General features: G+C 42.8%; 1 long non-coding RNA gene across 1 annotated transcript in view; it reads left to right on the forward strand.

The window, feature by feature from the left end:
- Positions 1 to 147: 147 nt before the first annotated feature.
- The window catches only part of LOC133219441 (uncharacterized), a 56,154-nt gene continuing 30,289 nt past the window's right edge, over positions 148 to 26,012 (forward strand). Inside the window, exons 1-2 of the long non-coding RNA XR_009727438.1 lie at positions 148 to 250; positions 690 to 762. This is a non-coding gene — a long non-coding RNA (uncharacterized LOC133219441). The remainder of the gene's footprint in view (positions 251 to 689; positions 763 to 26,012) is intronic.

A 26,012-nucleotide genomic window follows, 5' to 3' on the forward strand; every position in this document is an offset into this window, starting at 1 on the left:
GGGGCGGGGCCAGGCCGGCCGGCTCCCGGCGGCGGGGCGGGGCGGGGCGGGCAGCCCCCGCCTCAGGCAGCCCCCGCCTCGCACCGCCCCACCGCAGCCCTCCCTGCCGCTCTCCCGGCTCACTCCAGCCCCGGCTGCCGGCGCTGCCTCAGGCCGTTCCCGACTCAGGGTAGCCCCCGCCTGAGGGCAGCCTCGGCTGCCGCCGTCGTTCGAGTGATGGAGTCTGGGACCCTCCGCTCGGCAGAGGCAGGTCTGCGGCCGAGGAGGAGGGGTAGCCCGGCGGAGCAGGGTCTGAGGAGCATCCTGGGGGCACTGCCTCGGGGCTACACCTTGGCTTCCCCGGGACGCTCTTCCCTCTGCCCGGGGCAGCACGGTTGTGCCCGGCTCTGAGCCCCGCTGCCGCCCCGGCTGTGGAGCCGGACCGGCCGGTGGTGAGAGTGAACCTCCCCGGATGCGGCCGGCCCTACAGCGAAGAGCAGCGAGGGAATCCCTCAAGCTGGCACACAAGTCAGTAAGGTGGGGAGAGAGGCGGGCAGGGTTTATCAGCGGTGTGGAGCTGCCTGACAGCCCGGGCTGCGCTTCTAAACGGTCTGTGAAGGAAGTAGTAAATCCAGAACTGAGCATTTATAGCCGCAAAACTGACACGCAGACCTGGGGTTAATTACACTGTCCCTCTTCTCCCCACAGAGACATGGCCAGCAGTGAAATACACCGTGCTCCCCCCCACCCAGGAACCACAGGTGTGTGTACGGTTCCTGTGAGGTAAAGCAGAAGGGAAATCAGGGTGTCTAAAATCGTTTCCATGCTTTCCTTAGCACTTGTGTGTTTCAGTACATAGTCCTGTGTGTAAGTAGCAAAGAGTAGAGTTACACTCATTACATAAAGGGGGTAGAGCCCTATGTTTTATGCTGCCTACCAGTGGGCTGGACACTGATGTGTTGAGGAGGTTACAGTTTAGTGATAAAATAGATGTTTGATTACACTTTTGCTGAGCAGAAAACATGACCTTTTGTCACCCAGTGTGTAGGGTTGAGTCCCGCAGCTTGGTATTGCGCATGGAAAGCATTCCCTGGGTTGCTGCCAGAGCAGGGCAAGGGGATTTATGTGCACAATACCTTTGAAGTTGGTCACTGAGACATGTCTGTTGGGATGCTCGCAAGGTACAGTGGGTGGGTTATAAAGCTAAATAAAGATGTAGTCTCTTGCTGTCTGAAAACACCCAACATAACAATAATACAGCATGAAATACGTGCTACAGGTGGGAAGGCACTAGTAGGGCAAGTGCTGTAGCACTCCGTCAGGTGACTAAGCAATGACATGTATATCTTTGGGTTTCCATGAGCCTGTTTGAAGTTGTTGAAATGTAGTTTAGCTTCTGTTTAGAAGCATAGCAAGGAGCAAGCAAGCCTCTGGTCCTGCAAGGGCTTGGGCAGGTTACTTTGCTGGGAGACTCAGTGAGCTTATTCATGTGCTTTTTAACAGAAGAGGTCTTTTTGAGCTGTACTGAAACCAGTTAAGTTTCCCAGGTTAAACATGCTGGAAAAAACATATTTTTCCTCTTCTTATTCAGTTGGAGTCTTTGTGAATGTAGCTTTAAACATGGTTACAATCTGCTAGTATGGCCTTTATGTGTTCTTAAAATGAAGCCTTTTGAATCTGTTAATTCAAATGATCAACAAATTGTATAAAGTGGTGTGGGGTGGCTGTGGTTATACAGTACAAGGCCTTGTGAATTCAGCTCTGCCTGGGTGGCTTGTTTTTTTATAGACAGTTAACTTACAGGGTTTTCTTATTATTTTAAAAAGTGTAATTTCTCATGTTCCTCTATCAGACCTGGTGAGGAAAGAGAATTCTTGTTGCCTCCCAAAAGGCAAGTGGTGATTGCTAAAACTTTTTCTTGGGTGAAGTGCATCAGCAGGGTTGAAAGCGTGACCCCCTGTTTCAGTTATGTGAAGTTTACCGGTAAAGCAGCCCACAAAAGCAGAGGGCAGTGAAGCAGTAGTCAGCAAGCTCTGGTTAAAAAGCCTCACATCCCGTTTGCAGTGCCCTGGGTCTCTCAACTTCCCAATTAACAGCAGTGAAATCCAGCAGAGGCTGGAGACTAAGGAAGCGCCTCTGCTATCCATTTTTTGTTGTGCTGCTGCCACAGTTCTGTCTGGCCTAGTTTTAAACATCCTGAGCAATAGGAGTTCCCTGAAGAGGTTCCTGTAACTAGCATTTGTTTCTTTGGTGTTAGACTTGTCTCCAGGGTGCTGTTCAGGTAGCTGCTCATGTGCTGAGAGGAGATTTTGGTTATAAGAGAGAGAATCTTCTGCTATCTTCCCACCTTGAGCTCTCACTAGAGCTTTGCAGCTGCAATCTGATATGTTCCCATTGTATGAAGGGAAAAACTGGAAAATTTGGGTATGTTCTCTGACACTTCCTCTGGCCTGGCCTGCCCTGCAAATGGAGAGGCCAGAGAAAATGAATCTGCTCCTGGTACCTCAGTTAGCTTGACTCAAGTTTGAGGAACTTTTCTGCTTGCTGCACTGAGAGATTCTAAGAACAGGATGGACCAGATTTTGAGGCCTGATTTGCTTTTGTTTCACTGAAGACAAGTTAACAGAATACATTATAATATATAAGAAATAAAGGCTCAAAGATTGCTCATCTGTTCAGTGTGTAAAAGGCTATTTGAGAACATTCTGTCCTTCAGATAACTTCAGATGAGTTTCTGGCTTCAATGAAATGAATTTGGTTATTCTGCTTTCTGAATTGTGTGGTAACAGTACCTTGGACACAAAGAAATTTCAATAAAGCCAATCCAAACCTAACCACAGTGTTTGCTTCTCCTTGAAGTTGTTTATCTTTAAACTTCTTGTTGTTTTCTAGCTACTTTCTGAAGGGATGACATTTACATGTAACATCAGGCCCTCAGTGAGAAGAGCACTGTGTTCTGCTTGTGAATTAACAGTGAAGGCAGAATTCCTCTGGAGCTTTAAGGAGGATGGTTTCTGAATCTCATCTCATAAACAGCTGTGTGCTCAGACAATGAATAATATTTAATTATTTTTTTTTTCCAAAGTGCTCTTTATTCTTTGTATGACATGCTACATAAGAGATGGGTGTACTTTGCTTTTAAAATTCTAGAGCTATTTGAACTTGGTTAGCTTTCTGTTTTTCATGGGAACTGAGCCTCCCTGTAAACTGCTAGGTAGTGGTCCTTGGGGAAGAAAGATCGAACAGTATGTTAGTCACAAACACGCCCCTCCACTCAAGCTGTGGAGGAAAGCAGGAGTTACTTCACGAGAAATGAGGCATTGACTCAAAGAGTCTGGAAGAACTAAATGTTGTGTTGTTTCAAGACACTGGCATGAGTAACATGCCTGGAAGGTAGCAAGGGTGAAACTGGAACACAAATGCGTGGAGTCTGTACAAGGGATTAGGAGAGGCATTGTGAGGATAGAGGAGTCTTTCAAAGGAAGAAGTATAATTTGGACAAAAAAAGGGGGCCAACGGTTATAAGAGGAAGGGACATTGGCAACAGAACTGGTTTACCTGATCAAAGTTGTCTTACTTGTGTAGCAGTGCTGCATGAATTCGTTTCAGAGCTGCTACAGAGAAAATGATAGCTGTATGAATGACAAGTCTTAGATTATACTTTATTAGATGCTTGTATATAATTTTGCTGCAATGAAACCCTTCTCTTCAAAGCAATATTTTTATCTTTACTTACTGTTAGCCTCCAGAATAATTGAGTCAAATTCTACTCCTGAGTTGAAGGACTGTCTTTGTCAATACCGTTCTCCAGGTCTCTTCAGGCTTGGAAGGGGAGAAAGACCTTCCTGTGTTCTCATAAAAGCTGTTAAGAAGAAAATGTGATTATGAAAGTTCTTTACTGGAGCCTCCTCAGTGCCTTTGAATAGGCAGGCTCCAGTTTTACAAGAGAACACTGAAGATTTATTCATTCTTAAGGTGAAAAATTTTTCTTGTGCTGGTGGTGATTGCTGGAGAAGGCTGCAGAGCCAGAATACTGATGCATAAAGGCTTCTCCTGCTTGTGCTGTGGGTTCATGGCCTGCACCCTCAGGCTCCCCACCCCTGTAGACTCTGCTTCACCTCCTCTTCCTGTGGGCTTACATCTCTCTGGAGACCTCACGAAGGTTACATCAGGTCTCAAACTGTGGCTGTAATGGAGATTTGCCTATTTGAACCATCTGAAAACGTGTTTAAAGCTATTAAACACCTATGTTTTTCCTCCTAAAATTGTTTATCCCCTGAACTCCCTTTTAGGTTTCAACTGACAAATCTCATTGTAATTCATTTGAGCACTATTGTGAGTATACTTTCCAAGGGAACAGAAAACAGATGTTATAAATGCCTGAACATGAGATTTAACTGAGCATCTGTTGTTTTAAAGAAGCATTGCAAAACAAAGGAAGGTAACTCTGTTTTGTTTGCATTTAACCAGTAGGTGATACACCTGACTTTCCATAGTAGTCTTTTCAGGTTACAGTGAAAACATGGGGCAGAAATGTGGGCTGAGATAAACTCACTTCACCTGTCCAGTTTGCAGTGGTTATGGCAAATTAATACTATTTTTGCAACCATCAACATATAGATGGTGTTTCAGGTAAAATTAATTAATTATAATACAAATAAAATGCTTTCTGCAGGATAAGGAAGTGAAAAGTATCCGTCAGAGTTTGCATGGTGTTTAACTGTAGTGTTAATGGGCTAATTAATATGTTTAGCATAAGGATATGCTTAAGTGCTTTGCTGGATTCAGGCATAAATAAATTAGGATTAAAATGTAACTACTTGACAAATTCTTGTAAAGACTGAGGCTAATCTATCCTCTCCCCAAGGTGAAAAGAAAGCACATGAGATTCATGTCACAGACACTCTGCGTCTCTTCTGCTGGGATTTTTTGAAAGTTGAATAATGAAGTACTGGAACATTGAAGTTTTTGCTTGGGCTGGAAATTCCACATGGTTTAACTGTAGAAAAGATAGAGTGTGCAAAGACCTAACAAATGGAGGTGAAACTTTCTTGTTCCATTACTGTGCAGAAATCAAGCCCAGCCTTTGAATGCCAAGAAAAAGAGTGAAAACAGATTAGATTATCTCTTATTTTAAAATCATTATAACAATCATCTGTACTAATTATTGCAAAAAAAGTTATTATTACAACGATGTATTCATACTCATCATGCTAAACCTCATTAGACCTCATTTCAAGATTAAGTCACAAAGTTACGTACTGTGTTCTGTAGTTTCCTATGTAAATGCCAAGTTTAGCTGGTTTGGTTAAATCCTCCTTTGCACATCTCAAGATAAAGCTATGTGATTTTCATTTAGATTTGGAGCTTGAGACTTCAAGAAAAAAAATACAATCCTTCCCCATATGTACTTGTTGATGCCTTCGCATTACTGGAACATAATAAGCACCAGCAAAATCAATGCACCTCTTCATGAGAGCTGGGAATGGTTTCTGTATGGAGCAGTCGTCACTGGCTGGTAACGAGGCTCCTATAGAGAGTGTCTTGTCAGGAGTGGTGTTTCTGGCATTGGTGTGCTTGTCACGGGTGTGCGCAGCGGCAATCCCTGCAGCTGCAGTAGCTGAGTGCTGGAGGCAGCTTCTCCACTGACTTGTATGTGGCTTATTACTGACAGCCTCATAGAGTTGAAGGAGGGTCTTGCAGCATCATCTTTATTTTCTGTGGGGAGGGGCAGGAGGCACGAAAGAGTGTGGCTCTGTGAACAAAAGGCTGATGCAGACTCTGATCCTGTGGCCAATTAAATAGATTGCAAGGCCCCTTGTTAACTTCTTTCTACCAAATGAGCAGCAGCCTGAGCAGAATATGATTATGTTCTCATTTTACATATGGTTTTCACATGCTATCCCTCCTATTAATTAACTAGATTAAAAGTCTTGTCTTCCTTGAACTCCTCCTTTTCTTGTCTGATACACTCTGAATTAGATGTAACCATTATAAAACATAGAGAGGTAACCGTTATAAAACATACCAGAAGCAGAAGACTAATTTTTTCTAATTTTCTGGTATTGTGGGTATTTTTAGGTACCACATTTGGCAGATACAGCAAAAATACCTTCCTGCAGGTGGATGTTTTAAGTGGCCATTAAAGCTGCTGTTTATCTGGCTTTTATTTCCTTGATGTAAAAAAAATCTATTTTGAATCTTCAGTAAGAGTAATTCGTCTGTCAGTGGACATATATTTTCCCACCTTGGGATTGTCCTTTTTGTTGTTGTTTTTGCTCTAGATAAAGAGAACTAGCATTTATTCAAACAGCAGTGCCATTAAAAATGTTAATGAGCTTTGTACCCAGTCTTACTCTCATGTAGTTTCACTGACTGGGCCACAGTTTCTCCTAACTTACCTTGGCATAAGTGAGGCATAAGCAGGATCTGGCTCAGGTTAGCTGCAGTTTTACTGTAATCCATAAGGCCAGTGAGAGCACAGAAGAGAAGATAGCTGTACATAATCGGAAATCAAATAATGTAGTCCCTCTACATCTCTGCTTAGTTGCTTGCTGGTGATGTTGAGCATATGCCAGAGCCTACACTAAAGGCACAACAAGCAGTCACCTGGGGGAAGAGGAGCAGGGCCAGTGGTGTATCTGAGCTCTGAGACTAGAAATGGATTTGATTAAATTCATGTCATTTTACAGACAGGTGCAGAGCTCTGATATCCTTATGTTTATTCCACAGCTCACCTAGCTTTGTCTGTGGCAGGAGGAAAAGATGTTGGAACACATCATTGAAGAAAGGAAAAAAAAAAGAAACCGAAAATTGAACTTGTCAGTATTAGCAGGGAGAGGGATGTAACTGCAAACTAACTGATGTGGTTCAACTCAGCTGAGACAAGCAAGCAGCAGAGGCCGAGCTGCAATAAGGCTGCTTTCTAGGTGGGGACAAGTTTCATTAACTTTAGTAAGATTGCTTCACTGAGTGGGATGGGCAGGATTTGGCTTTTGGAAAACTGCAGAGAATATTATTGCAAGGTTCTCAGATTTTTTTTTCCCCTGTTTAAATTGGCTCAGCAGGCCTTGCAAAAATCCCTGTGGGTTTGAACAAAAAATGATTTGCAGTTTCCTAGAGGCTGACAACTGTTTCTGCTCTAATCAGATATTGCCCTGAAGAAAGCTTTGGTCTCCCTATGGATCTGGCAGCGGTAATCTAAAGTTACTTACAGGGGGCCTAATCCTGCTTGCCAGCATGTTTTAAAGAGGGTTAGTAGATTATTTTACACTGGAGACCACATAGGCTCTGCATGAGTGTGGTAAGACTGAATGGCAGAAGTTTCTGTCCTTGATGATATTAGTGCTTGGGCACACTTTTGACAAAGACATATGGCTGTGATTTTCCTACCTTGAACTTGAAAGAGAAGTCAGGATTTAATTTTATGTCAGCACCTGGAGGCTCTTTGTTTCTTGCCTTTTCTCTTTATTGCTCCCACACTGCAAAAACATACACCAAACTTGAAGCCTCTAATAATACAGTCTATGGAAATCACAAATGCAGGGTCACACAAGTGCTTGCTATTGGCCCCTGAAGTCCAACTTGGGCACTGCTATAAAAGCAGAGACTCTTCTGCCATTGACTCTTCTCTTGCACTGATGTTAGCCTGGGAACACTAGAGCACTTAACCAGACTACAGGGCTCCTCTTCCAGATATGTCATGAACAGAACAGTGTTTTACAAAGAAGCAACTGACTTTTCACCTGGAGACAGTGGAAGCTCTCAGTGGTCAACATTTTCAGTATGTGGCCTAAAGTTCATAGTTGTGTTGCTGCTCCTGCTGGTTGATATGCACAGGCTTTGTCGGATCAATGGCAGTGTTGCTTTCCTGAGTCAGACTTGGCCTTGGGGTTTTTTTTCAGTGGAATTGGGTTTATGTGAGAGGGGAAGGAAAACTATCAGGAGGACTTCATCCCTTTCCTTTTCCTCTCTTTGTACTGGCCAGTGCCTCTGGCCCAGGTGATGCAGGTGTAAGCTTCTGTGGATGTGTATAAGCATTGATGGAGTACTGTGCTAGCAGTGAGTTGCCTGCACCTGTGGGTTGAATACTCTCTTTTTAGTCTTTGAATGAACCTACGTATTTCTGAACTTCACTTCTTTTGCACAATTCTGGTGGTAGATCTTAAAATACTCCTCAGCTCAGACACTCAAGTGTTTCCTCATTTTCAGGAGTTTGTTCTGTTTTGTGATGGTTGTACAATGACCAATGAAATAAGCATTTGGTTTTCAGTTTGAGGTAGCTAATGGATTTCAAGGCAATTTGCTATTGTAATTTTTTGCCTAATTGTTTTCTCTCTGTAACTGTATGCCTTCACTTTCAGGATTTATTCTTGCATTCCCATGTAGTTAGTTTGATGCAGATTCTGTGTGCTTCCACAAAATGACTCTTCAATAGGAATCAAGATTGCAGGCAGGGGAGACAGAGGCTGCAAGAAGATTATTTTCATCTGTCACTCAAAATGTAATTTCTGACCTGCTTCTGGAAAAAAAGGACACCCCAATCTCAGAAAGTGGGTAACGTATCATTGTATGTGGCAGTTATTTGGAAGTGCTGGGCAGCTGACTAATGAGAGAGACAAACAAGCTGTGCATGAGTCAAATTTCTGACTCGCTTTTACAAAGGCGTTTTTTGCGCAGGTACCAGTTTATAACCAATCTGCTTTAGATTTTGTCTAGCGTGTGGGAAGGTTCTTGTAGGTCGGCACCACTTTGAACATTAGGGTAGTATCTAGTTTCTGTAAATACTGATTTCTCTTTAAACAGGTTGACTTTAACTTGTTTTTAATTAGTAATGGCAGATGTTCAGCTGAAAGAACACCTAGGGATCATTATTCTAATAATGTCCTATTAGCTTTTAAACCTTCCTCTTAATGTAAACCTGTAATTAGAGTGCTCTATCTGCTGCATCCTACTACAAAATCTGTCTGTAAGCCAATACACTGGGATGCCAAAAAGCTGCAGGGATTGTAAATAGTGTCTCATGACTCTGTGTTTCGGATAATTGCACTCTGAGGACAAAGCAGAGTAACACAGCAGAGCTGCAGCAGCAGCCCCCATCATCTTCCAGTTCAAAGGAAGGATATTCCCTTGGGTGGAGGATGCTTTGAAAGCAAGGGAAGACTGAAGAGGTGGAGCATTATTTGTAATCATTATGTCCCCCTGAGACAGAATCCAGATGCAGAACAGCCCTTGGAGTTGATGGCAGTGTGTCCTCCAGCCTTGCCCACACCTCCCTTGCAAGGGCAAACTTGGTGATGGTCTGTCCCAGCAGGGCAGGGCAAGAGAATGCCTCTGACCCTGGGGGGAGGCTGTTGTCCTCTGAGTTTGGCCAAGGGCCTGTGAGAATTAAGACTATTTCATGTAGGTCCTTGGCTACATGACTGAGATAACATGGCGGGTATCTGAGCAGGCTTTACTTCTGCTGGAAGCTTTTGGCTTTTTAGGTATTTAGATGTGTTTAGGTGAATGTTTCTCCCCTGTGTTATTATTTCACTACCTCATATGTGTTCAGTCATGGCACATGTTCATTATGGCACTGACAGATCACTTCCTTAAAGTGATTTTATGTCAGCACATCTCTGCTGACTCTCACCAAGCCATTCCAGCACCAAACTGATATAAGCAACAAGTGAACCAGTCTGTGAGCTGTGTCTGTAAGCACACATGTAGAATTTGGATAGCTTAGTTGTTTTATGCTTGTAGCTTGTTTCTTATAAGGAAAACCCAACCCATTTAATTCACTGCCCTCTGGTGGCATATTCACTTTTCCTCATATCTCTTCATATCCTCGTATCTCATATCTCTTAAGAGAAGAGATTCAGAGCAGCCCTGTGGAGAAGGACTTGGGGGTGCTGGTCAATGAGAAAATGAACATGAGCCAGCAGTGTGCACTTGCAGCCCATGAAAGCCAACCGTATCCTGGGCGGCATCAAAAGGAGCGTGACCAGCAGGCCAAAGGAGGTTATCCTGCCCCTTTATTCTGCTCTCATGAGACCTCACTTGGAGTACTGTGTGCAGTTCTGGTGTCCTCAACATAAAAAGGACATGGATCTGTTGGAACAAGTCCAGAGGAGGGCCACGAGGATGATCAGGGGGCTGGAGCACCTCTCATATGAAGATAGGCTGAGAAAGTTGGGGCTGTTCAGCCTGGAGAAGAGAAGGCTGCATGGAGCCCTTATAGCAGCCTTCCAGTATCTGAAGGGGGCCTATAGGGATGCTGGGGAGGGACTCTTCATTAGGGACTGTAGTGATAGGACAAGGGGTAATGGGTTAAAACTTAAAGAGGAGAAATTTAGATTGGATATAAGGAGGAAGTTCTTTACTGTAAGGGTGGTGAGGCACTGGAATGGGTTGCCCAGGGAAGCTGTGAATGCTCCACCCCTGGTGGTGTTCAAATCCAGGTTGGACAGAGCCTTGGGTGACATGGTTTAGCGGGAGGTGTCCCTGCCCATTGCAGGGGGGTTATAACCTGATGATCTTAAGGTCCTTTCCAATCCTAACTATTCTATGATTCTGTGTTTCTATATTAATCCTTCCTCATGTAGAGATATATCATCCATTTCATCTGTGGATCCCAAGGGAGAAGTAGATATCATTATTTGCACATGGCACAAACCAGATGTGCAGAGACCTTCTTAGTTGCCTACAATAACGCTGGCAACATCCAGAGCTTCAGCGGACCCCATGGGTTGTGGATCTGCAGTCCCCTGGCTCCCACCCCACCTCCTGTGAGAGGTGCTCTTCAATCTATTACTCACAAACCACTAATGCCATTCACATTTTCCACTGTAATAGAAAATGCTAGTTCTTGCCATCAGATAGGAGGGCATATATGACTGTCTATATATTTTATGTTTCCCTTGGGAATGTAGCTTCATTAAACTCCTTCATTGTTGAGTCTTAACCATGTACCCACACTGAAATAAAATGACATTCTAAAAAGCTTACTCCAACTTTGCAGCCTCCTGGAGTCAAGCCTAGAGTGGCATAAATCTGCCATGCTGTCTGTGAGAGACTTATTTCTAGTCCTGCAGTGACACAATCTTTTTGACTTATCCGCAAAGATTTCCTTCCTTTCTGTCTTCCCATCCCACTCACTGTCTCTTTTCTCTTCCTGTGGGCACAGTGTTTAGCTGCTGGCTTAATTCAAAATAAATAAATAATGCTCTAAGGTATCCATCAGACTCTTTTCAGGATCACTCTTGAAAGGTCACTCCGTACTCACATGGCATGTTGAAGATCCCAGAGCCTGCTGACCTGCTTCTCTTATTTATCCTCCAGACTTCACACTGGCAGTGTCTGCCTTCAGTAATTGGATAATCTGCACAAATGGAGTCAACAGGTGCCAGGTTTTATGCTGATGTAGGAAAAGAACCAGACTCTATCTTTCTTTGCATTTCTTTTACAAGACAAAGATACCCGATACTCTTGAAAGCCATCAAACTGCCATCCTGATGTATGTTTCTATGTCCAGTTTATTTCCTTTAAATCCATACCATGCTCCCTTCCAGTACACTGTGCAGTCTTATTCGAAGGCTTTCCTGTATGTTACCTCTTGCTTTTTAGGGAAGAAAATATTAGGGTTCTTTTCTTAATTACGTTGTATTTCTCAGTGTTTAACTACATTCTTTCATTCAGGCAGTGCTTGAAGCATATCCTGCCTGATGTGACTAAGCTGTTGACTCACTCCTTTTATGGCTGTAATAAAACTAGATCTAATGACCAGTGTCTGGATATCAAACACAAACAGTATTTGCAAAAAAAAATCCAGATTGTTCCTTTTCAAGGTTGTGTGTCCTGGTATAACATTCACTTAATTTCAAGTATCAAGTAAGTATGGTCCAGATGTAATCACAATTTTGTTTTCTTCTTTTAATAGAGATGACCTTCTTGGCTTTAGCATTATCCCAGACCCTCCAGTCCTGAAAGTTTTAAATAGCAGTGTTTTGGAATCTGTCCCTGCAACCATTAGAGCTGGTAATTGCACTCAAAGACTTAATGTAGACAATTAGACTTGCACTGGGCCCTAGGGATTCAATAATTTTATGAATTTGCAGCTTGCTTCAATTTTGCCATCCGGCTGGTGTAGCTCTGGGGCCTCTCAGCCCCTGCTATCATCTCAGGTGGGTTATTGTCTGTGATTCCACATGTCTGTACCACACAGGGATGGGGAAGAGCAGGCGTCTAATTTTTGGTTGTGGGTGACCCCAACAAGTGTCCCCAGTATAAGGAAGGCTGTGGTGAGCATCTGCATGAGAATGTGGCCCTTCCAATTCTGCATATGTCTTTGTTGAGTATAAGCTGGATTTCATGCATGGGAAGGTGGTATGAGATAATCCATTTCCTCCCCATATATCCTTGGTAGTTTCCTTGCCAGTGACAAAATAGTGGACTATTGAAAGTAGTACAGGGCATGGATAGGAAGGAGAATCGGGGACCTGGAGGTGGTTCCCTAGTGACTCCACCATCTGCTGTGCTGGGAAAGCTCACAGTAATTCTACACATTGTATTCAGACTCAGGGAAACGGTGGGGTTTAGCCGTAAGACATCTACAGTGTTTTCCAAATTGATACTATATCACAGTATTTGGTGCTGGAGTCATTCAATTACATAAGATTCTCAGTTTCACTTACAAGAAAAAATAAGTTTCTGTACTGCAGAGTATAAAAAATTAGCTTGCAGAGATGAGCTGTGGGACTAGTAAAGGCTCACAGTCCATGGACTGAAGAGTCTGATGTTTGTTATTTGACATCATTTTAGAACCCATCTCACAGTTCAGCCAGCCTCATAATGGGAAGTTCCTTTCAGTGAATGCTAAGTTTTATTATTTTAAAAAAGCCCCAAACCCAACAGTGGCAGTTTCAGCAGATCTGAAGCTTTCTGTGAATTCAGATGATAATCAGCAAATACTCTGGGAGGGAAACAGGAGACATTTGCTTTGGAGAAGCTGAATTACTTTTCTCAAACATTCTAGTTTTTGCTCTGACCCAGTGTTTACATTAGAGAATTGAATTGTTCTTAACAAAGGAAATTAAACAAAGAAGATAAACAAAACAATAGGGGATGATTAAAAAAAAAATATGGAAGGTGCAGACATTCTGATTTGACATAATATATACCCATTATATGCACACTCTTAGTCTGGAGATATGGCTGGCAAGCTTTTGTTCTTTTGGGGAAGAGTGCTGCAAGGAAAGCTGCCTGGAAAAATAGAGCCTAGACCTTAAATGTGCTGCAGTGGTTTGTGCCTTAGTACCAAAGGAGAAAAATCAAGTGCTTCTCAGAATCTGGCCCACTTCTCCAAAGAAGTGGTAAATGCTCCATCCCTGGCGGAGTTCAAGGCCAGGTTGCACAGAGCCTTGGGTGACACAGTTTAGTGTGAGGTGTCCCTGCCCACGGCAGGGGGGTTGGAACTAAATGATCTTAAGGTCCCTTTCCAACCTTAACTATTCTATGATTCTATGTATGCAGGTATTATGGGCTTGCTTTCCTTTGGCTGTCATGTTTTGCGACAAAGCAAGCTCACCTGAACACCTCACCTTCCTGGCTGTAATCAGCAGGGCATTAAAACACACATCTAGGCTTTGGTTTGAAAGAAGTTTTGAGGTTATATTGAATCACCTTGTCAAACCCGGTAACACTGACTTGGAATCTGGCTCTTCTGACTGATGCTTTTTGCTGCTTCTTATGTGCTTTCTCATGGGCTGTTGGCTCCTGCAGGCTTTAGATAGGGTTGTATTTAGAGTGGGGGGACTGGAGTGGGGAGATGGACTATGGCCCTCTTCCTGGCATATATCAATACTTCTTGGTATGAAGGGAAGAGACCATGGCACTGTGTGGCTCTGCTGGCACCACCCTCATGGCATCCACCTTGCTGAACCTGGCCAGCTAGTGGAAATGGGGACATTCATGATACTGGTTGTGTGTGTGAGAGAAGCTTTTCTTCTCTTTTTTTGCCATGATTTTATAGAGTAAGAAGGTCTTTGTGGCAATGATGGTCAGTTTTCTTTTTGTACAGCACTGAGCTGAGAACTTCAAACCTCATAGGTGTCAATTGGTGGCATCATTTGTATTAACAAGGTAACTGGTATGTTTCCAGTGCCAATACTGGTAGATATTACCCCAGGCTTTTCAGAAACATCTGACCCTAGAGAAAATGATCCATATACTCAATCTATTTGGAGAAGGACACATGTTCTTTATCTGTATTATGTCAGGCAAAGTTCAGCCTCTGAGATTCCTTAAAGGAACAAAATGCCAGAGAGGAAAACTGCCTATTGAAAGACTGGGAGAGGAAATAGCACCTTGCTTTCTTCTGATAAAAGCAAGCGATGGTCCCAAGGAGATGTGTCAGGATCTGATCCCACTTAGGGAATTCTGCCTGGGAAACCTCAGGGTCTGGTTTGACTGTTGCATTTCTGCAGCTCTCACAGTGTTCAGGATCCCTAAAAAATTATGAACTTTTCAGTGGAGCTGAGCGAGTTGTTTTTATGCTCAGTTCTAAGAGCAGCACTGGCTTTTGATAAGTGGTTGAGTGGTTTTAAACAATGAAAAATTAAAACAATCATTCAATTACATGTGAACAGATGCCCTGAAGTGAACTGGTGTGGCTAACTTTACAGGTTTATTGATGATAAGGCTTGGAAGTATTTGATCATTCTTATTTCATGACTCTCCCTTGCTTAATATAATCCTTTTTTATAGCTGAGGTGGTTTTAAAACATGAGATAAATTTTTGCAGCAGCAATACATTTTCCTGAAGAAAATGCAAATCTCTGGGGATGGCTTATTTAGAGTATACTGAGCCAGAGGAGGTCCTGCTCAACTTTTATTTAAGCAAGATTTCACAAGGTATTAAGGTGTCTGTATGGGATAGGAACAACTGGGCTTTTCAGAATCACTTTGCCAAAGCCCCCATGAGTGCTTTTTGAAAATGGGCCTTCACTTCATAGGGAGACAAAAATCCCTATTAATAAAGCAGCCATGGTCTCTTTGATCCCCTGAAGGCAGGAGCTGCTCCATCTTGGCACCTGCAGGGACTACCATTGCATGAAAGCAGGAGCTAAACCATTTTCAGAGAAAAATGACCCCTATTTTATTTGCCTGTTCTTTTGCAAAAAGTGAAAACTTCTGCTTTAGCAGACCATCCCCAGCTCTCTTGAATGCACTGTATTTATTGATGCTCAAATACTTTTTGAAGTCTGGGTTTCATATTTATTTTGGTTTTAAACTCTTGTAAGCTTTTGAAGTTAAGGGGAAGTGATAGGGAGAAGGCCCAGCCTGGGGATCCTTCATGTTATTGCACTCAGAAGAGGGAACCTGTATCCCTGTACTCTGGATCCTAGTATAAAAATAGCTTGATGAAGAATCCCCAAGTATGGGAAACTGCCCTGTCTCATTCCTTCATTCTGAGAAGTGGAAAGAACTTCAAAGTCCACATTTTTGTTACTTTAGATTTCACCTGCTCTGTTGTAGACCCATTTCTTTCGGCCATCCATCCCAGCTGCATCCCTGCCAGACCACTAGAGCACTGGCATTCAGCAGGTCCCATCTACCCAAGCTCTCCCTGGAGTCCTGCTGCCTTGCTAGATGTGCTCTGCCCCATGAACATCCCTCACCAGCCTCCCTGCATGGTGCAGAGTTCGCTGTGCCCCAGCCTGTGTTTCTCGTGCTGGGAATGGCCATGTCATGTTCAATATGCAGAGTGCCTCAGGGACAGAGGCTGAAGAATCAGAGGGCGGGTGGCTGCCCTCTTCACTGCCAAAGCTGGACACTAATGAGGTGACATGTCTGAAAAGCAGCTTGTCTTGTCTCTGATTTGACTATTTGTTTACGTCTGGTCTGTTGTGTCATTTTCAGGAGCATTTCCCCCTTGTTTCTGTATATACAGGTTTTGCTGCATTTCTGAATAAGCCAGCTTCCACCCCCATTGCAAATGAAGAAGGTGGTGCAAGTACTGAAAAGCAGGAAGAGTGCAAATAATTGCTTCCTTTGAAAGGTGGGACATGGTTTACCTCATTAGACTAAACTAATTAAAGCTGGACTCAAATCCTACCCTTTGGGCTATGCATTGACACCTGGTGATAATACGGCCAAGTATTAGCACATAAGTCAATGGGAAATAAAGTCCCTATTTGTAATAATATAGCAGAATAAGCTTTAACCATCCCTTTGGGTTTCTAAGAGGGACTATTAGTAGGAAGGAAATACACAGTTCTGGATAAGAATTTACTTTTCTGGAGGCAAAGCCTGTAAAGATATTGTCTGCTAAAGGCCCACTCAGGCTTTACCTCTCTCTGGAGCTACCTCATGCCCCAAAATGCTCTGCACTGCTCCCTCAAACCAGGTTGACCTTAAGAGGTTCATGTTTTCCTTCACTATGAGATGATGACTGGAGCAATCCTGGTTGAGAACTGAAGAGACTTCCTTATCTCTTCCTTTGTTTTCTGCCTTCTTTTCCCAAATTCAACACCACTAACATTTTAGAGGCGCTTCCACAAGTTCCCTGCAGAAGTTGCACCTGTATTCTTGGGTAGCAATTGCTCATGATGCGTCCTCCTCTCTTGTCTCTTGACTTCAGTGGATTTTGCCTTGAACCAGTCTCTACCTGTATGGCCATGCTGCAGCATTTGTGGCTTTGTATCACAAAAGGATTTTCCAATCTGGAATACAATTGCTAGTTATTTACTGGTAATAAACTAGAAATAACTTACCTGTCTGCAAATATAGGAAAAGAAATGCAGTGAGGAATTCCAGTGAAGCCAGTCAGCAGGTTGTGTTTTTGAGGGAGTGTGAAACTCAGTTCTAGTCTGAGCAGAAAGAGCAGCATAAGCAGCTCTTACATGTCCAGAAGTGTCATTTTAAAGGTACCGCTGATATTATTGGCTCCTTAGCCATGCCACTGCTTAGCAACTGCACATTAAAATGTCCAAAAGCTCTGTGTTAACTTGAAAGAGGAGAAACAGAGATAATAACTTTAAAGTTGAAGGCATCAGTGCTGTAGGCATCAGTTTGAAAACCCCACAAGAGGGACCATATGCGGTACTGTAGTCATCTGGGGCCAGATGATCAAACCAAGAAGCCATCTCCACACCTAAGCTGGATTCTTAGCAGGTGGTAGAGCCAGTCCACCTTCTCATGAGGCTGTAAAACATTTGTGGGGTTAGTCCATGGCAGCCGTGGTGCTGCTGCTGTCCCTCGTGTGGTCTCAGCTGGGACTCTGAAAAACTGGCTTTAATGGTGGCAGACCCTGCCCAGCTCTGACCTGTGCCAAACCGGGAGAAAATGAACCTAGGAAAAGGAAGAACTGTAATGTGGATGCAAGGGGGCTGCCTGCTGCAGGCTTGCAGGGGGTGTTGCTTAGGCTTTGTGATGCTCATCTGAGGGCTATTGAGTTAGGAACTGGAAATCCCTTGCTCTGTTTACTAGATGTTCTCCCAGGAGATCTGTTCTGCTTAGGTAATTCTTTGGTTACCTTTTGTAACAGAAACACATAATAATATCACAGAGGACAGGAAGAATGTTGTGCTGAGTGGCTGTGTTTGGGAATTAGGGGGAGAACATTCATAACATCACTTCGGATCTCTCAAGCACTCCTTTAAGGCAAAATGAAAAAGTTAACATGAAATACGGAGTCTGAATTTAACTGTTCTGATTTGGGTTTTGAACTCTTAAACAAATCCTTTGAAAGCATCAATCAGAGTTTTGATTTTGACAGAGTGTTATTCAGTGTGAAACTGCTGAACAAATTCAATTCAAGTAGGAATGTTTTGTTTAAAGAATTCATTTCAGAGGTGCCTGAAGTAGAGGAATGCCTGCAACCTCTGCTAAGTGGTACACTGTGATGTTCGTGAGAGGACTAAGAGATTATGTGTTATATATTTCAGGTGATTTTCTCAAAGGCTTTTAAGATGAAAGAATATATTTTGAAGAAGAACATGTTTAATGGGGAAAAAAGCAACATCTGTAAAGTGGAAGTGTGCATTATCACAGCAAAGATTAATTGTCAGAAAGGGTGGTAATTATGAATAACATTATGGTAAATTGAAAATGTCTGAAAATACTGTGCAAGGTTCAAAACCTGTCAATAGCAGACAGGGAAAATTTAAGGTGAAAAGAAGGCGAGCATTACGGAGTGCACAAAGTCTAAACCTGCCCTTTTTTCTGATTAGAAATACACCAGCTAAATAAAATTAAGAAGCATCACTTGTCTGAGTCAGAACCTGGAAAAGGTTAGAAGAAGAAATCTTTTCAAAGTGTTTACAAGCCACAGGGGGGTGTACATCCCACTTGAGCTTTACAAGCTCAGAGGCACTGGTTTGAGCTCATATTTTTTGTGAATATCTTTGTACATGTTTTCATAATGTACTATGGTTTTTCCCCCTTTTTTTTCGGAATGGTAGCACTGGTTTCAGTCAACAGAACAGATTTTAAAGAATCTTTCAGGGAATGAGAAGTTATAAATGTCTGCTTATGGCCACAAAGTTTTTCATTACTAGAAATGAATCCACATAAGAAGACACTCTCTGGCTTAAGCATGTAGGAACTTTGAAGAAATCTGGATGAATAGAGTTTTTAGTTCAAATTTGGCCATGCTGAAGATCATAAGTGATCACATATCATGCTGCTTTCATAAGTGATTGCTGCTATCCTGGAAAAAGGTCTTTATCAATAGAACACTCTACTACAGAAGGAAACACAGTGGTGGCTTATGAGGAGCCAGAGGACAACTGAAGTCCCAAACTGTTCCCATCTCTGTGATGCATTGCACATAATTAACAGGAATGATGAAGAGACTGGGGGCAGAAATCTCTTGAGCAGAATGTAAGGTGAAATGGTCTCTATGTACTTATTGAATCTAATAATTTACATCTCATTGAATCCAATCAAGTTAGCAGTTTATCACATTAAGATTGCATTAAGTTGGTTGTCTCCAGCAAGCCTGAATTATTGCTGGAGGGGATCCTACATCTTTGTGCTTGGGGCTTTTATATTCCCCATGTAAAAGGTCTAACTTTGGCTGGGATGTGCCTTTGCAGAAACCACTTTGTCTGACATAGCTCCATGTCTTACTCACTAGTGGTGAAAGAAAGCTGTTGGCAATCAAAAGGAGATGGCTCCACACTCACATCTCTTTTACACTCAGTCACTGAAATGTCACGGAAATCAGCAGGTTTGTTTGGAATTTTCTTCCTTGCAGCTGAGGTCTGATCAAATCCTTGAAATGTAGTTTTACGATAGAAGGCTCTTGTTAGCCAGGTCTGTAGGTGGGTGGCAGCAACAGTAGTTGTATAATGCACCTTTACCTTCACCTATTGAGAATATGCAGTTACTGGGATATGTTGAAATTCAGAAGTTGATCGGGTGTGACCAGAAAGAAAACCACCCAAGTGTCCAGTTTCCAACTGATTCTGTGATTCAGCAATGCCCACCTGGCTACAGAAATGTACATGAAGAGCGAAGGACAGAGTTAATTTTAACACTGAGAAATGGAAGTTAGAAAACGAGATATTTTGTGTAGCCCAGTTACAATATCCCAGATTGTGTGAAAATAGTTTTTGTAACTAACTCTTGCTTATGAGGCAAAACCAAATGACTGTGCTTTTTGTTTTTCATCTGAAAGTACTCAGCCTGTAAACTGGAATGAGCCTGAAGAGAAGAGTGCTCTGCAGAGATGACTTGGGTGCCATATAGATTTTTATGGGGAATTTTGTCTCCACAGTGGAGCTCTGTTGGGTGGTTTTACAGTTCCGGGGAAAGATTATTGCTGTTTCTTGAAGAGCTTCATCTAAATGCATAGGTCCTGCTGGTGCTGCTGCTGTTCAGTTGCGCAGGGCACAGCGCACGGCCCTGCCTGCAGGACACAGCACTTGGGGGGTAGGTGGAGGCTGCACGGGGTGGGTGCAGTCGACACCAGTGTCTCCTGACCTACGGGGGTTTTCTGTGTTGTTCCAAGGGTTGTCTTCTGTGCAGTCAACAGAGTCTGACCTTAGAGACCTACTGGTGCTGTCTTGACCTAATCACTGGAGGTATGGTTATTGCAGTCCCACTGCCTCAAAGGGAGGCTGAGCCATGCCATTCAGGGTCTTCAGAGCCAGTTTTCCCACACGATGTCCTGTTCTACTTGGGAAAGGGTAGACTGAAGGGAAATGTGTTCCTGCCGAGCTGAAACCTGAACAGTCCAGCCAGAAGAGAAAAAAAACAAATGAAATATGTGGTGGGAGCAAGCTGGTTACTGTGCACAGCTTACAGGTGTAAAGACAAAGGTTTTCATTGGCAGTAGACTTCTAAATAGCTTTTTCTTTGGGGCTGCAGCTTCTGATTGCACAATGTCATAAAGCCTCTTGGTCTGATTCTCCATTTTCTCCCAGCTCTGCAGTTTTCCCTCTGTTCTGCAGCCCACTCGCGTTCTGCTGAGTAGTGTGCAGAGAAGAGTTTTTAATATTTTTTAGAACAGCTTGTGGGCAGTTGATCCAAGGTTACCCCTGTCCTGCAAATTGGTTGTTGTTATTTAAACATCAGATAGAGAATTTCTGCCCTGGGGCCTGGGCCAAACAAATATGGTTTTGCTGCAAAATGGTTTTATACAAATAATTTGAGCATGAGCTGAAGAGAGGGGAAGGCCTTCATCTCACTTCCCATATCTCATCACAACTTACCCCAGTGCAGTAATATGGGAATCATCAGGAAAGGCAACTCAGTTTTTATCAAAGACTCGGTGTCATTTTTCTTGGGGCTTTTGCAGTAGCTGCAAACCGATTAGGTTCGTTTTGGAATAGTCTGGATAAAGTAGGATTCCACAGAGGTTAAATAAAAACCTGGGTTATTTCTAAATGATAATTCTGGGATTTCTGGAAAGGCATTATGTAAGTCCTGCACTTTCAGAAAGGAATGCAGGTTTTTAGTAATTTTCTATTAAAAGTCAGTGGAGTTGCCTTTGGATAGTGACCCAATGTTCTCGTCTGTATTTAGCCCAGTGTAAGTAATTATGCAATGTGGTCCATGTGACCTCATTTTCTAGAGCCCTCTGGACAACTGGACTGCCTTTCGGGTCCTGCAATCCTTCAATTAGCTTGATTTTTTTCGCAGCTGCCATCTTCTGTGTAGCAACACTTTTAGTCCTTGCAAAGACCTTTCAAGTTTTCAGGAGGGTTCACACCTATTTTAATTCAGCCAGACGCTGGTGCAGAATGGGGCTGCAGGGATGTGCATATATTGAAGCTTGGCTAGTTTAACAAAGGTGACTTTGAACTACCACTGTGCTCCAGTAATTGTGAGATTGGTGAGCTCTGAAGGAGAACTGGAAGGGAAACGAGATTACATCAAGGCATGATACCTTTTGTTTGCCATCACTTGCATGTTTCTGAGACAGGAGCACCACTAACACATCCAGCTGATATTATGTAAAGACTCATCAAGTCATTGCATTAGTCTTGCTATTTCGAAGTCTGACTTTTACCATCACAAAATAGATTTAATGCACTAACAAATGGAGTCAGCAAGTTAAAAGATTTGGCCAATGAGCAGCTGCATAGAAAAGACTAAGTAAAGTTATCACATAGGTAAAGATGTTTTTACACTGCTCTTTTTGCTCTTTCACGGGGTTTATTCAACAGTAAACACAATTAATTTAGTGGCTCTATTCCAAATCATCTACGTATTATTCACAGTGAAATAATAAAAAATACTCAAGGTGTTGTTCCAGTGATTTCTCTTGGTAAGCAGTTTAAAATGGCTGTTACATTTGGACTTGGTGGAAAATCCAATTTCCAAGACTTGGAAATACTTTATTTTTTAAAGTCAGGCATGTTTATTAGACTCATAAAAGTTAATGGAAACAACAAAAAGCCAATAAGATCCGGGCAGAGATAACAAGGTTTTTCTCCTTAATAAAACTACTTTTGCCTGGGATGGCATTTTCTGTCCCTCTCTGCGGGGAGCTGGGCAGTCCCTGGTGCTGGGGGAGGAAGGCTGGGTCAGTGGTAGGGCTCACAGGTAACCATCAGGACAGAATAACCCTGAAAAACCTCTCAGACACCGTGAGCTCGCCCCTCAAATCAGGAATATGCGTACAGCTCAGGAAAGCAGCCTCTTAAAGAGAGCCTCTGAGTCTACCCCTGGGCCAGACAGGGCCTTGTACTGGGGCTTTCCAGGGGGATTTTCAGCAGTGATGGAGCTCCCAGATGAGTATCTGCAGCATGAAGAGAAGAGGGTGAGGCCGTCATGGCCCACCCCGATGACCTGCTTCCCTGGCCAGGCAGTGGTGGTGTAGGGAGCAGGAACTCTGACCTGTCCTTTGAGGTCACCTCTGCAGAGATGCTTCCTACTGTCAGCTTCAGTGGAATCCCTATCTAAGGATAGGATTAACTCAGTGACAGTGCAGACAAAGTTTTACTCGTTTCCAGGATTGAAATTGTATTTTGTGGAATCAGACTCTATGATCCTGCTGAAGCACTGGCCTTTGGGAAAGATTATCAAGCACAACTCCCATTTATTCTTGAACACACAGGAGAGATAACAAGTTATTTACTCTATTCTGCTTGGTTTGTGGGTTTTCTTTTTAGCAGGCAGTGTCTCCACAAACTTGGCAAGCAACCCAGAAAACAGAGCATATGGACCGACACTCTGGTAGTAATGGAAATAGCAGTGGGAAGGCTCAGATCAGACCAGAACCAGGTTATGTTACAGAGACAAGGACTGCTGTAAAGCAGGGGAAGGGCTCTCTTATTTTTCTGCAGAGTAAACTGAATTACAAGGAGGAAGCCTGTCTTCTCTTAGGCATATACAGAAGACATCATTAACTATTTTGGTCATGAGAAGCAAGGAAAGGGATGCATTTAATGACTCTGTGTTAGAGCTGTGGAAGATTAATAGATTCCTTAGAAATAGCTGGCATTTGGGTTAGAGCATCCTTCAACAAAGAGCCCAGCTGTGATCCTCTTTCTCTGTAGGGCTATTCTCTCTGCCAGGTGCCTGCCCCGGAGAGAGCAGTGAGTGCTGGGCTGCCAGTCAGGCTGGATGGCGAGATGCTGAGAGAGCCCCAGTTGTTAGCAGAATGTGTGGCTTTATTCCTTTTCAATTAACGTCATCATGTGTAAATCTGCTGTGGGACTCCAGTGATAAAGAAAACTGACATGCAGCACTCCAGTGCAATAAATCTTTAGGCTCTGGCTGTGGGGATGCCAAGTCCACTCGTCAGCTTGTTATTCTTGAGCTCATCAATTGTGTGGCAGTTGTTGCTGCAGTCTGAACACCATTGTTTTGTGCAGAGGCTGAGATCTGGTTGGGCAATTGAAAAAATGCATAAGTGTGAAGCTTAGGTTTTGCTTCTCCCTTTTCTATAATAGATCATGTTCAATAATCATTTTAAGAGCCTGTAGTTCACTTCCCTGCCACATCTTCAGTACTGACAGTTTTAGATTTCAGTTTTCAACACGTGCTTGTGTATCTGTGTGCACAGTGCATGCACGTGGAGGGGCTTTAAAGCTGCAATCAGACAACTTTCTAACCTAACCGATTAATTTCCACTGGGATGGTTTCTGGGTGTCCTGGGTTTGGAGTGGATCCAGGCAGAATGGACTCAGGTCTCTCTGCTCTCTCTGTATTTCTGTAGGACCTACTGCACAAAGGATTTGTTTATGGCTGGGGCTCCTGAGTGTGTGAATGCTAAGGTGAGAACAATTTGAGTTAATCCATTCCCAGACCAAGATGTAGCTCCCAATGGTGAAGTCTCCCAGCCTTGGGTTTAAAGAAGTTCTCTGCTCTGAAGCTTTCTGACATTAAAGAAGTCGAACATTATCTTTCTTTAAATAAATCACATTATTTTGCTGGAGACCTCAGTATTTTGTCCGGCTGTTGTCTCGTTTAGTACAGTACATCAGACTGGCTGGCTGAGGTATTTGCAAAAGCCATGCAGTTCCTAGTGATGGACCATTTGGGGCTTATTCTCATTATAAGCCTTTTTATCATTATTCTTAAAGTAGAAGCCTGCCACAAATAATGTATGTAGTGTCTGGCATGAACTAACTAATGGCCTGCTGGCAGGGCAGCTCTTTTGCTGCCTACAGTACTTTGTACTTGAATATTCTAGGGGGATGGGGACTGTGTAATGCTAACTGTAGTAATGATGGGCTACCTGCACAAGCCTATATATATGTCCCAGAAAACTGCTTCCTTTGGTATTCATTTGTTCTTTAAGCACCCTTATATTACATAGGCTATAATAACACCACAATTTAATATTAGAAAAATTAGGTGAAATGAAAAAAAACCCAAACCCTTAAAGTTGCACATAAATCATATTACTCCATTTTTCCAAACCACTTTATTTCTTGAAGAGAAGGTGAGGGGCTATGAGAGTTGAAATTCCCTTTCTGAGCAATCCTTATAATTATTTATACCACATCATGACAGTAGTCCCACTAAGGGGTGCTGTCTTTATGGTGGCTGTATAGTGGCATGAAAGATGAGGTACTGCTACAGGAGAGCTGTGTTGATGTATTACAGTACCTGGAGAGCTGAGGGAGCAAATTCAGGTTTGGGAAGCTTGTGAAAATGGTGTGGAAGGAAAAAGACATAGCAAAAAATTATTTTTAAAGTGGATTTTTTAAATTTCTTTACTGAGTATTTAGATTTTACTTTTTTTTTTTTTTTAATAAGTTGATTGCTTAAAATTTCAACCAACTCCATGACTGAGCAACTCCAAAATGTTCATCACGATCTGTCATTATGATGTTGGATCTGCATCTTTACCTCCCTTACTTCTCCATTAGCTAGCAAAGTGAAAACCCCCTAAATTCTCTTTTAAAACTTGACAAAATTTGAGCAGCTGCAGGGAAGGAGTTTTGTTGCAGTCAGCCATTGCTATTTCTATATGAGTATTATTAAGTTTCAGAAATAATTTCTATATGTAAAAGGTAAAAGCTAAGTAATTTTTGAGTGAATATGTATGATTGTAGCATAATCATATGTTTATGCTCTGTACCTGCATTATTATTAACATATTTTAATTTTGTGTGCTGATGAGACAACTGGACAACTGAACAGCGAGTTACCAGAGCTGATTGTGTTTTCCTTCTCCCATCAGAGAATCATACAATGGTTATGGTTGGAAAGCACCTTAAGATCATCAGGTTCCAACCCTCCTGCCATGGGCAAGGACACCTCACACTAAACCGTATCACACAAGGCTCTGTCCAACCTGGCCTTGAACACTGCCAGGGATGGAGCATTCACAACCTCCCTGGGCAACCCATTCCAGTGCCTCACCACCCTAACAGGAAAGAATTTCCTCCTTATATCCAATCTAAATGTCCCCTCTTTAAGTTTTAACCCATTACCCCTTGTCCTGTCACTACAGTCCCTAATGAAGAGTCCCTCCCCAGCATCCCTATATGCCCCCTTCAGATACTGGAAGGCTGCTATGAGGTCTCCACACAGCCTTCTCTTCTCCAGGCTAAACAGCCCCAACTTTCTCAGCCGATCTTCATACAGGAGGTGCTGGAGCTCCTGTGTCATCCTCGTGGCCCTCCTCTGGACTTGCTCCAACAGTTCCATGTCCTTCTTATGTTGAGGACACCATAATAATCTTTCTTTTTCTTTCTATATAGTCTGAAGTAAATATTATTGAGCAATTCATATAATATATTTGTACATGAAATAGAATCTGCTCAAGCTCCTGATGCATGAGCAATGCAGGATCAAGCTCATAAACTTTCTGAAAATTTCTGCTGCTTTCTGCATGTATTTAGTCCACTTCACTTGGAATCCCCATTAAAAGCTAAATGCTTCAGCAGCTGCCATCACTACGTAATGTGTCAGTTAATGCTTGTATTGCTGTATACAGATAAAATTGAGGCAACACAGAATTTTTCAATTTTTGTTTAATTACCCAAGTCACTTTTTAATAAACGAGGAAGTTGTTTCACTTCTTGTAAACACGTCTATTTGCATGGAACTCCAGGAAAGCTGTCAACCCGCCATGCTTGCTTGAA

The sequence above is a fragment of the Neopsephotus bourkii genome, unplaced genomic scaffold (assembly GCF_033783945.1).
Source record: "Neopsephotus bourkii isolate Nb327-2 ecotype Australia unplaced genomic scaffold, CSIRO-AGI_Nbou_v1 NB_126, whole genome shotgun sequence".
NCBI classification, from domain to species: Eukaryota; Metazoa; Chordata; class Aves; order Psittaciformes; family Psittacidae; genus Neopsephotus; species Neopsephotus bourkii.